The sequence below is a fragment of the Convolutriloba macropyga genome, chromosome 9 (genome assembly GCF_964194025.1).
Source record: "Convolutriloba macropyga chromosome 9, txConMacr16.3, whole genome shotgun sequence".
In the NCBI taxonomy this organism is placed as follows: domain Eukaryota; kingdom Metazoa; phylum Xenacoelomorpha; order Acoela; family Convolutidae; genus Convolutriloba; species Convolutriloba macropyga.
In genome coordinates, this window is record NC_134476.1 from 62,619,298 (window position 1) to 62,631,820 (window position 12,523).

Genomic DNA, 12,523 nt, shown 5'->3' on the forward strand with positions numbered 1-12,523 from the left:
AATTGGTAAAAACTTGTCCAAAATGGTTCGCTGTGCCAGATTTTTTTGTTTTAGCCCCAACTATGGCTCAAGTGGAGCATGCCCACAAAAAATGAGCCATTTCGGACTAAAATTGACGATTTGGTGGCCAAAACAAAGTTCGGTGATCGAAAAAGTTAAGCCTCATCGAGCGCGGATACTTTTTTGGAAATTGGTGAAAACTTGTCCAAAATGGTTCGCTGTGCCAGATTTTTTTGTTTTAGCCCCAACTATGGCTCAAGTGGAGCATGCCCACAAAAAATGAGCCATTTCGGACTAAAATTGACGATTTGGTGGCCAAAACAAAGTTCGGTGATCGAAAAAGTTAAGCCTCATCGAGCGCGGATACTTTTTTGGAAATCGGTAAAAACTTGTCCAAAATGATTCGCTGTGCCAGATTTTTTTGTTTTATCGCAAACTATGGCTCAAGTGGAGCATGCCCACAAAAAATGAGCCAATTTGGACTAAAATTGACGATTTGGTGACCAAAACAAAGTTCGGTGATCGAAAAAGTTAAGCCTCATCGAGCGCGGATACTTTTTTGGAAATCGGTAAAAACTTGTCCAAAATGATTCGCTGTGCCAGATTTTTTTGTTTTATCGCAAACTATGGCTCAAGTGGAGCATGCCCACAAAAAATGAGCCAATTTGGACTAAAATTGACGATTTGGTGACCAAAACAAAGTTCGGTGATCGAAAAAGTTAAGCCTCATCGAGCGCGGATACTTTTTGTAAATGACAATTTCAGCAATAACCATTGCTCCAAACACACCCCATATACTTGTAAAGGCCATTCTAATAGTTCCCCTGCTTGCGTTTACTGTATATTTGATATTTGGAACTGTCTCGGAAACATCAATAATAATTGTAAAATTTCCCTTTATTAATCTAACTTATAAGTTAGTGCAAATCGCTGAGTTCCATTCTTTAGGCTGCACTCCGCTAACGCAGAGTGCATTCAAATAAAACTTATCAAATAGAGTTGATACTTACCTATTTAATAAGTTTATCACAACAATTAGGCTAAAAGCAATTCGCCACTGATTTTCCCAATTACCGACCTAAACCCACTGAAGTCATGCTTCCGGTTCAATGTCCGGTTGAACAGGTTCCTCGGACCCAATTCATCTCTCCCTTGTTTGGGGCCGTTCCACTGTATTGTGGATGGTTGGAAGCAAAAAGTTTGTGCGTTGGTCATAATACACTGTATGGCTACGAATTGCATAAATTATAACACAACCGTGGCTAAAATTGCATGTATTAAGTGACTATTTTGCAAACCGCAAGGCGGCCAGTTAAAGTGATCCTGTATATGAATATAGGACTACAAAACAATACTGTTGTATATAAATTCGCTCCCACTTACGCAAATGCCTACGACCATACCATGTTGAATGCACCGGTTCTCGTCCGATCACCGAAGTTAAGCAACATTGGGCCTGGTTAGTACTTGGATGGGTGACCGCTTGGGAACACCAGGTGTTGTAGGCTTTTTCTTTTGAGTATTCAAACCTCATAGAATACTTTTATTCGATATTTACACATTTTAGAGCCTCAAAAAGCCTCGGTGATCGAAAAAGTTAAGCCTCATCGAGCGCGGATACTTTTTTGGAAATTGGTGAAAACTTGTCCAAAATGGTTCGCTGTGCCAGATTTTTTTGTTTTAGCCCCAACTATGGCTCAAGTGGAGCATGCCCACAAAAAATGAGCCATTTCGGACTAAAATTGACGATTTGGTGGCCAAAACAAAGTTCGGTGATCGAAAAAGTTAAGCCTCATCGAGCGCGGATACTTTTTTGGAAATTGGTGAAAACTTGTCCAAAATGGTTCGCTGTGCCAGATTTTTTTGTTTTAGCCCCAATTATGGCTCAAGTGGAGCATGCCCACAAAAAATGAGCCATTTCGGACTAAAATTGACGATTTGGTGGCCAAAACAAAGTTCGGTGATCGAAAAAGTTAAGCCTCATCGAGCGCGGATACTTTTTTGGAAATCGGTAAAAACTTGTCCAAAATGATTCGCTGTGCCAGATTTTTTTGTTTTATCGCAAACTATGGCTCAAGTGGAGCATGCCCACAAAAAATGAGCCAATTTGGACTAAAATTGACGATTTGGTGACCAAAACAAAGTTCGATGATCGAAAAAGTTAAGCCTCATCGAGCGCGGATACTTTTTGTAAATGACAATTTCAGCAATAACCATTGCTCCAAACACACCCCATATACTTGTAAAGGCCATTCTAATAGTTCCCCTGCTTGCGTTTACTGTATATTTGATATTTGGAACTGTCTCGGAAACATCAATAATAATTGTAAAATTTCCCTTTATTAATCTAACTTATAAGTTAGTGCAAATCGCTGAGTTCCATTCTTTAGGCTGCACTCCGCTAACGCAGAGTGCATTCAAATAAAACTTATCAAATAGAGTTGATACTTACCTATTTAATAAGTTTATCACAACAATTAGGCTAAAAGCAATTCGCCACTGATTTTCCCAATTACCGACCTAAACCCACTGAAGTCATGCTTCCGGTTCAATGTCCGGTTGAACAGGTTCCTCGGACCCAATTCATCTCTCCCTTGTTTTGGGGCCGTTCCGCTGTATTGTGGATGGTTGGAAGCAAAAAGTTTGTGCGTTGGTCATAATACACTGTATGGCTACGAATTGCATAAATTATAACACAACCGTGGCTAAAATTGCATGTATTAAGTGACTATTTTGCAAACCGCAAGGCGGCCAGTTAAAGTGATCCTGTATATGAATATAGGACTACAAAACAATACTGTTGTATATAAATTCGCTCCCACTTACGCAAATGCCTACGACCATACCATGTTGAATGCACCGGTTCTCGTCCGATCACCGAAGTTAAGCAACATTGGGCCTGGTTAGTACTTGGATGGGTGACCGCTTGGGAACACCAGGTGTTGTAGGCTTTTTCTTTTGAGTATTCAAACCTCATAGAATACTTTTATTCGATATTTACACATTTTAGAGCCTCAAAAAGCCTCGGTGATCGAAAAAGTTAAGCCTCATCGAGCGCGGATACTTTTTTGGAAATTGGTGAAAACTTGTCCAAAATGGTTCGCTGTGCCAGATTTTTTTGTTTTAGCCCCAACTATGGCTCAAGTGGAGCATGCCCACAAAAAATGAGCCATTTCGGACTAAAATTGACGATTTGGTGGCCAAAACAAAGTTCGGTGATCGAAAAAGTTAAGCCTCATCGAGCGCGGATACTTTTTTGGAAATTGGTAAAAACTTGTCCAAAATGGTTCGCTGTGCCAGATTTTTTTGTTTTAGCCCCAACTATGGCTCAAGTGGAGCATGCCCACAAAAAATGAGCCATTTCGGACTAAAATTGACGATTTGGTGGCCAAAACAAAGTTCGGTGATCGAAAAAGTTAAGCCTCATCGAGCGCGGATACTTTTTTGGAAATCGGTAAAAACTTGTCCAAAATGATTCGCTGTGCCAGATTTTTTTGTTTTATCCCAAACTATGGCTCAAGTGGAGCATGCCCACAAAAAATGAGCCAATTTGGACTAAAATTGACGATTTGGTGACCAAAACAAAGTTCGGTGATCGAAAAAGTTAAGCCTCATCGAGCGCGGATACTTTTTTGGAAATCGGTAAAAACCTGTCCGAAATGATTCGCTGTGCCAGATTTTTTTGTTTTATCCCAAACTATGGCTCAAGTGGAGCATGCCCACAAAAAATGAGCCAATTCGGACTAAAATTGACGATTTGGTGACCAAAACAAAGTTCGGTGATCGAAAAAGTTAAGCCTCATCGAGCGCGGATACTTTTTTGGAAATCGGTAAAAACCTGTCCAAAATGGTTCGCTGTGCCAGATTTTTTTGTTTTATCCCAAACTATGGCTCAAGTGGAGCATGCCCACAAAAAATGAGCCAATTCGGACTAAAATTGACGATTTGGTGACCAAAACAAAGTTCGGTGATCGAAAAAGTTAAGCCTCATCGAGCGCGGATACTTTTTTGGAAATCGGTAAAAACCTGTCCAAAATGGTTCGCTGTGCCAGATTTTTTTGTTTTATCCCAAACTATAGCTCAAGTGGAGCATGCCCACAAAAAATGAGCCAATTTGGACTAAAATTGACGATTTGGTGACCAAAACAAAGTTCGGTGATCGAAAAAGTTAAGCCTCATCGAGCGCGGATACTTTTTTGGAAATCGGTAAAAACCTGTCCGAAATGATTCGCTGTGCCAGATTTTTTTGTTTTATCCCAAACTATGGCTCAAGTGGAGCATGCCCACAAAAAATGAGCCAATTCGGACTAAAATTGACGATTTGGTGACCAAAACAAAGTTCGGTGATCGAAAAAGTTAAGCCTCATCGAGCGCGGATACTTTTTTGGAAATCGGTAAAAACCTGTCCAAAATGGTTCGCTGTGCCAGATTTTTTTGTTTTATCCCAAACTTTGGCTCAAGTGGAGCATGCCCACAAAAAATGAGCCAATTCGGACTAAAATTGACGATTTGGTGACCAAAACAAAGTTCGGTGATCGAAAAAGTTAAGCCTCATCGAGCGCGCATACTTTTTTGGAAATCGGTAAAAACCTGTCCAAAATGGTTCGCTGTGCCAGATTTTTTTGTTTTATCCCAAACTATGGCTCAAGTGGAGCATGCCCACAAAAAATGAGCCAATTCGGACTAAAATTGACGATTTGGTGACCAAAACAAAGTTCGGTGATCGAAAAAGTTAAGCCTCATCGAGCGCGGATACTTTTTTGGAAATCGGTAAAAACCTGTCCAAAATGGTTCGCTGTGCCAAATTTTTTTGTTTTATCCCAAACTATAGCTCAAGTGGAGCATGCCCACAAAAAATGAGCCATTTTGGACTAAAATTGACGATTTGATGACCAAAACAAAGTTCGGTGATCGAAAAAGTTAAGCCTCATCGAGCGCGGATACTTTTTGTAAATGACAATTTCAGCAATAACCATTGCTCCAAACACACCCCATATACTTGTAAAGGCCATTCTAATAGTTCCCCTGCTTGCGTTTACTGTATATTTGATATTTGGAACTGTCTCGGAAACATCAATACTAATTGTAAAATTTCCCTTTATTACTCTAACTTTTAAGTTAGTGCAAATCGCTGAGTTCCATTCTTTAGGCTGCACTCCGCTAACGCAGAGTGCATTCAAATAAAACTTATCAAATAGAGTTGATACTTACCTATTTAATAAGTTTATCACAACAATTAGGCTAAAAGCAATTCGCCACTGATTTTCCCAATTACCGACCTAAACCCACTGAAGTCATGCTTCCGGTTCAATGTCCGGTTGAACAGGTTCCTCGGACCCAATTCATCTCTCCCTTGTTTTGGTGTTTTGGGGCCATTCCACTGTATTGTGGATGGCTGGAAGCAAAAAGTTTGTGCGTTGGTCATAATACACTGTATGGCTGCGAATTGCATAAATTATAACACAACCGTGGCTAAAATTGCATGTATTAAGTGACTATTTTGCAAACCGCAAGGCGGCCAGTTAAAGTGATCCTGTATATGAATATAGGACTACAAAACAATACTGTTGTATATAAATTCGCTCCCACTTACGCAAATGCCTACGACCATACCATGTTGAATGCACCGGTTCTCGTCCGATCACCGAAGTTAAGCAACATTGGGCCTGGTTAGTACTTGGATGGGTGACCGCTTGGGAACACCAGGTGTTGTAGGCTTTTTCTTTTGAGTATTCAAACCTCATAGAATACTTTTATTCGATATTTACACATTTTAGAGCCTCAAAAAGCCTCGGTGATCGAAAAAGTTAAGCCTCATCGAGCGCGGATACTTTTTTGGAAATTGGTGAAAACTTGTCCAAAATGGTTCGCTGTGCCAGATTTTTTTGTTTTAGCCCCAACTATGGCTCAAGTGGAGCATGCCCACAAAAAATGAGCCATTTCGGACTAAAATTGACGATTTGGTGGCCAAAACAAAGTTCGGTGATCGAAAAAGTTAAGCCTCATCGAGCGCGGATACTTTTTTGGAAATTGGTGAAAACTTGTCCAAAATGGTTCGCTGTGCCAGATTTTTTTGTTTTAGCCCCAACTATGGCTCAAGTGGAGCATGCCCACAAAAAATGAGCCATTTCGGACTAAAATTGACGATTTGGTGGCCAAAACAAAGTTCGGTGATCGAAAAAGTTAAGCCTCATCGAGCGCGGATACTTTTTTGGAAATCGGTAAAAACTTGTCCAAAATGATTCGCTGTGCCAGATTTTTTTGTTTTATCGCAAACTATGGCTCAAGTGGAGCATGCCCACAAAAAATGAGCCAATTTGGACTAAAATTGACGATTTGGTGACCAAAACAAAGTTCGGTGATCGAAAAAGTTAAGCCTCATCGAGCGCGGATACTTTTTGGAAATCGGTAAAAACCTGTCCAAAATGGTTCGCTGTGCCAGATTTTTTTGTTTTATCCCAAACTATGGCTCAAGTGGAGCATGCCCACAAAAAATGAGCCAATTCGGACTAAAATTGACGATTTGGTGACCAAAACAAAGTTCGGTGATCGAAAAAGTTAAGCCTCATCGAGCGCGGATACTTTTTTGGAAATCGGTAAAAACCTGTCCAAAATGATTCGCTGTGCCAGATTTTTTTGTTTTATCCCAAACTATGGCTCAAGTGGAGCATGCCCACAAAAAATGAGCCAACTTGGACTAAAATTGACGATTTGGTGACCAAAACAAAGTTCGGTGATCGAAAAAGTTAAGCCTCATCGAGCGCGGATACTTTTTTGGAAATCGGTAAAAACCTGTCCAAAATGATTCGCTGTGCCAGATTTTTTTGTTTTATCCCAAACTATGGCTCAAGTGGAGCATGCCCACAAAAAATGAGCCAATTTGGACTAAAATTGACGATTTGGTGACCAAAACAAAGTTCGGTGATCGAAAAAGTTAAGCCTCATCGAGCGCGGATACTTTTTTGGAAATCGGTAAAAACCTGTCCAAAATGATTCGCTGTGCCAGATTTTTTTGTTTTATCCCAAACTATGGCTCAAGTGGAGCATGCCCACAAAAAATGAGCCAATTTGGACTAAAATTGACGATTTGGTGACCAAAACAAAGTTCGGTGATCGAAAAAGTTAAGCCTCATCGAGCGCGGATACTTTTTTGGAAATCGGTAAAAACCTGTCCAAAATGATTCGCTGTGCCAGATTTTTTTGTTTTATCCCAAACTATGGCTCAAGTGGAGCATGCCCACAAAAAATGAGCCAATTTGGACTAAAATTGACGATTTGGTGACCAAAACAAAGTTCGGTGATCGAAAAAGTTAAGCCTCATCGAGCGCGGATACTTTTTGGAAATCGGTAAAAACCTGTCCAAAATGATTCGCTGTGCCAGATTTTTTTGTTTTATCCCAAACTATGGCTCAAGTGGAGCATGCCCACAAAAATGAGCCAATTTGGACTAAAATTGACGATTTGGTGACCAAAACAAAGTTCGGTGATCGAAAAAGTTAAGTCTCATCGAGCGCGGATACTTTTTGTAAATGACAATTTCAGCAATAACCATTGCTCCAAACACACCCCATATACTTGTAAAGGCCATTCTAATAGTTCCCCTGCTTGCGTTTACTGTATATTTGATATTTGGAACTGTCTAGGAAACATCAATACTAATTGTAAAATTTCCCTTTATTAATCTAACTTTTAACTTTGTGCAAATCGCTGAGTTCCATTCTTTAGGCTGCACTCCGCTAACGCAGAGTGCATTCAAATAAAACTTATCAAATAGAGTTGATACTTACCTATTTAATAAGTTTATCACAACAATTAGGCTAAAAGCAATTCGCCACTGATTTTCCCAATTACCGACCTAAACCCACTGAAGTCATGCTTCCGGTTCAATGTCCGGTTGAACAGGTTCCTCGGACCCAATTCATCTCTCCCTTGTTTTGGGGCCGTTCCACTGTATTGTGGATGGTTGGAAGCAAAAAGTTTGTGCGTTGGTCATAATACACTGTATGGCTACGAATTGCATAAATTATAACACAACCGTGGCTAAAATTGCATGTATTAAGTGACTATTTTGCAAACCGCAAGGCGGCCAGTTAAAGTGATCCTGTATATGAATATAGGACTACAAAACAATACTGTTGTATATAAATTCGCTCCCACTTACGCAAATGCCTACGACCATACCATGTTGAATGCACCGGTTCTCGTCCGATCACCGAAGTTAAGCAACATTGGGCCTGGTTAGTACTTGGATGGGTGACCGCTTGGGAACACCAGGTGTTGTAGGCTTTTTCTTTTGAGTATTCAAACCTCATAGAATACTTTTATTCGATATTTACACATTTTAGAGCCTCAAAAAGCCTCGGTGATCGAAAAAGTTAAGCCTCATCGAGCGCGGATACTTTTTTGGAAATTGGTGAAAACTTGTCCAAAATGGTTCGCTGTGCCAGATTTTTTTGTTTTAGCCCCAACTATGGCTCAAGTGGAGCATGCCCACAAAAAATGAGCCATTTCGGACTAAAATTGACGATTTGGTGGCCAAAACAAAGTTCGGTGATCGAAAAAGTTAAGCCTCATCGAGCGCAGATACTTTTTTGGAAATTGGTAAAAACTTGTCCAAAATGGTTCGCTGTGCCAGATTTTTTTGTTTTAGCCCCAACTATGGCTCAAGTGGAGCATGCCCACAAAAAATGAGCCATTTCGGACTAAAATTGACGATTTGGTGGCCAAAACAAAGTTCGGTGATCGAAAAAGTTAAGCCTCATCGAGCGCGGATACTTTTTTGGAAATTGGTGAAAACTTGTCCAAAATGGTTCGCTGTGCCAGATTTTTTTGTTTTAGCCCCAACTATGGCTCAAGTGGAGCATGCCCACAAAAAATGAGCCATTTCGGACTAAAATTGACGATTTGGTGGCCAAAACAAAGTTCGGTGATCGAAAAAGTTAAGCCTCATCGAGCGCGGATACTTTTTTGGAAATCGGTAAAAACTTGTCCAAAATGATTCGCTGTGCCAGATTTTTTTGTTTTATCCCAAACTATGGCTCAAGTGGAGCATGCCCACAAAAAATGAGCCAATTTGGACTAAAATTGACGATTTGGTGACCAAAACAAAGTTCGGTGATCGAAAAAGTTAAGCCTCATCGAGCGCGGATACTTTTTGTAAATGACAATTTCAGCAATAACCATTGCTCCAAACACACCCCATATACTTGTAAAGGCCATTCTAATAGTTCCCCTGCTTGTCTTTACTCTATATTTGATATTTGGAACTGTCTCGGAAACATCAATACTAATTGTAAAATTTCCCTTTATTAATCTAACTTTTAAGTTAGTGCAAATCGCTGAGTTCCATTCTTTAGGCTGCACTCCGCTAACGCAGAGTGCATTCAAATAAAACTTATCAAATAGAGTTGATACTTACCTATTTAATAAGTTTATCACAACAATTAGGCTAAAAGCAATTCGCCACTGATTTTCCCAATTACCGACCTAAACCCACTGAAGTCATGCTTCCGGTTCAATGTCCGGTTGAACAGGTTCCTCGGACCCAATTCATCTCTCCCTTGTTTTGGGGCCGTTCCACTGTATTGTGGATGGTTGGAAGCAAAAAGTTTGTGCGTTGGTCATAATACACTGTATGGCTACGAATTGCATAAATTATAACACAACCGTGGCTAAAATTGCATGTATTAAGTGACTATTTTGCAAACCGCAAGGCGGCCAGTTAAAGTGATCCTGTATATGAATATAGGACTACAAAACAATACTGTTGTATATAAATTCGCTCCCACTTACGCAAATGCCTACGACCATACCATGTTGAATGCACCGGTTCTCGTCCGATCACCGAAGTTAAGCAACATTGGGCCTGGTTAGTACTTGGATGGGTGACCGCTTGGGAACACCAGGTGTTGTAGGCTTTTTCTTTTGAGTATTCAAACCTCATAGAATACTTTTATTCGATATTTACACATTTTAGAGCCTCAAAAAGCCTCGGTGATCGAAAAAGTTAAGCCTCATCGAGCGCGGATACTTTTTTGGAAATTGGTGAAAACTTGTCCAAAATGGTTCGCTGTGCCAGATTTTTTTGTTTTAGCCCCAACTATGGCTCAAGTGGAGCATGCCCACAAAAAATGAGCCATTTCGGACTAAAATTGACGATTTGGTGGCCAAAACAAAGTTCGGTGATCGAAAAAGTTAAGCCTCATCGAGCGCAGATACTTTTTTGGAAATTGGTGAAGACTTGTCCAAAATGGTTCGCTGTGCCAGATTTTTTTGTTTTAGCCCAAACTATGGCTCAAGTGGAGCATGCCCACAAAAAATGAGCCAATTTGGACTAAAATTGACGATTTGGTGACCAAAACAAAGTTCGGTGATCGAAAAAGTTAAGCCTCATCGAGCGCGGATACTTTTTGTAAATGACAATTTCAGCAATAACCATTGCTCCAAACACACCCCATATACTTGTAAAGGCCATTCTAATAGTTCCCCTGCTTGCGTTTACTGTATATTTGATATTTGGAACTGTCTCGGAAACATCAATACTAATTGTAAAATTTCCCTTTATTAAACTAACTTTTAAGTTAGTGCAAATCGCTGAGTTCCATTCTTTAGGCTGCACTCCGCTAACGCAGAGTGCATTCAAATAAAACTTATCAAATAGAGTTGATACTTACCTATTTAATAAGTTTATCACAACAATTAGGCTAAAAGCAATTCGCCACTGATTTTCCCAATTACCGACCTAAACCCACTGAAGTCATGCTTCCGGTTCAATGTCCGGTTGAACAGGTTCCTCGGACCCAATTCATCTCTCCCTTGTTTTGGGGCCGTTCCACTGTATTGTGGATGGTTGGAAGCAAAAAGTTTGTGCGTTGGTCATAATACACTGTATGGCTACGAATTGCATAAATTATAACACAACCGTGGCTAAAATTGCATGTATTAAGTGACTATTTTGCAAACCGCAAGGCGGCCAGTTAAAGTGATCCTGTATATGAATATAGGACTACAAAACAATACTGTTGTATATAAATTCGCTCCCACTTACGCAAATGCCTACGACCATACCATGTTGAATGCACCGGTTCTCGTCCGATCACCGAAGTTAAGCAACATTGGGCCTGGTTAGTACTTGGATGGGTGACCGCTTGGGAACACCAGGTGTTGTAGGCTTTTTCTTTTGAGTATTCAAACCTCATAGAATACTTTTATTCGATATTTACACATTTTAGAGCCTCAAAAAGCCTCGGTGATCGAAAAAGTTAAGCCTCATCGAGCGCGGATACTTTTTTGGAAATTGGTGAAAACTTGTCCAAAATGGTTCGCTGTGCCAGATTTTTTTGTTTTAGCCCCAACTATGGCTCAAGTGGAGCATGCCCACAAAAAATGAGCCATTTCGGACTAAAATTGACGATTTGGTGGCCAAAACAAAGTTCGGTGATCGAAAAAGTTAAGCCTCATCGAGCGCAGATACTTTTTTGGAAATTGGTGAAGACTTGTCCAAAATGGTTCGCTGTGCCAGATTTTTTTGTTTTAGCCCCAACTATGGCTCAAGTGGAGCATGCCCACAAAAAATGAGCCATTTCGGACTAAAATTGACGATTTGGTGGCCAAAACAAAGTTCGGTGATCGAAAAAGTTAAGCCTCATCGAGCGCGGATACTTTTTTGGAAATTGGTGAAAACTTGTCCAAAATGGTTCGCTGTGCCAGATTTTTTTGTTTTATCCCAAACTATGGCTCAAGTGGAGCCTGCCCACAAAAAATGAGCCAATTTGGACTAAAATTGACGATTTGGTGACCAAAACAAAGTTCGGTGATCGAAAAAGTTAAGCCTCATCGAGCGCGGATACTTTTTTGGAAATCGGTAAAAACCTGTCCGAAATGATTCGCTGTGCCAGATTCTTTGTTTTATCCCAAACTATGGCTCAAGTGGAGCATGCCCACAAAAAATGAGCCAATTTGGACTAAAATTGACGATTTGGTGACCAAAACAAAGTTCGGTGATCGAAAAAGTTAAGCCTCATCGAGCGCGGATACTTTTTGTAAATGACAATTTCAGCAATAACCATTGCTCCAAACACACCCCATATACTTGTAAAGGCCATTCTAATAGTTCCCCTGCTTGCGTTTACTGTATATTTGATATTTGGAACTGTCTCGGAAACATCAATAATAATTGTAAAATTTCCCTTTATTAATCTAACTTATAAGTTAGTGCAAATCGCTGAGTTCCATTCTTTAGGCTGCACTCCGCTAACGCAGAGTGCATTCAAATAAAACTTATCAAATAGAGTTGATACTTACCTATTTAATAAGTTTATCACAACAATTAGGCTAAAAGCAATTCGCCACTGATTTTCCCAATTACCGACCTAAACCCACTGAAGTCATGCTTCCGGTTCAATGTCCGGTTGAACAGGTTCCTCGGACCCAATTCATCTCTCCCTTGTTTTGGGGCCGTTCCACTGTATTGTGGATGGTTGGAAGCAAAAAGTTTGTGCGTTGGTCATAATACACTGTATGG

The 12,523-nt window shown here is 40.2% G+C and overlaps 6 non-coding genes across 6 annotated transcripts; all 6 read left to right on the forward strand.

Moving 5' to 3' along the window:
- Positions 1-1,389: 1,389 nt before the first annotated feature.
- Positions 1,390-1,508, forward strand: LOC142347612 (5S ribosomal RNA). The gene has a single exon (XR_012760595.1). It is a non-coding gene; the product is annotated as a 5S ribosomal RNA (ribosomal RNA).
- Positions 1,509-2,832: 1,324 nt separating this feature from the next.
- LOC142347613 (5S ribosomal RNA) lies at positions 2,833-2,951 on the forward strand. Its single transcript, XR_012760596.1, has one exon. It is a non-coding gene; the product is annotated as a 5S ribosomal RNA (ribosomal RNA).
- A 2,648-nt stretch (positions 2,952-5,599) lies between these two features.
- On the forward strand, positions 5,600-5,718 carry LOC142347614 (5S ribosomal RNA). The gene has a single exon (XR_012760597.1). It is a non-coding gene; the product is annotated as a 5S ribosomal RNA (ribosomal RNA).
- Positions 5,719-8,167: 2,449 nt separating this feature from the next.
- Positions 8,168-8,286, forward strand: LOC142347615 (5S ribosomal RNA). The gene has a single exon (XR_012760598.1). It is a non-coding gene; the product is annotated as a 5S ribosomal RNA (ribosomal RNA).
- A 1,512-nt stretch (positions 8,287-9,798) lies between these two features.
- LOC142347618 (5S ribosomal RNA) lies at positions 9,799-9,917 on the forward strand. Its single transcript, XR_012760600.1, has one exon. It is a non-coding gene; the product is annotated as a 5S ribosomal RNA (ribosomal RNA).
- A 1,136-nt stretch (positions 9,918-11,053) lies between these two features.
- LOC142347619 (5S ribosomal RNA) lies at positions 11,054-11,172 on the forward strand. The gene has a single exon (XR_012760601.1). It is a non-coding gene; the product is annotated as a 5S ribosomal RNA (ribosomal RNA).
- Positions 11,173-12,523: the final 1,351 nt, after the last annotated feature.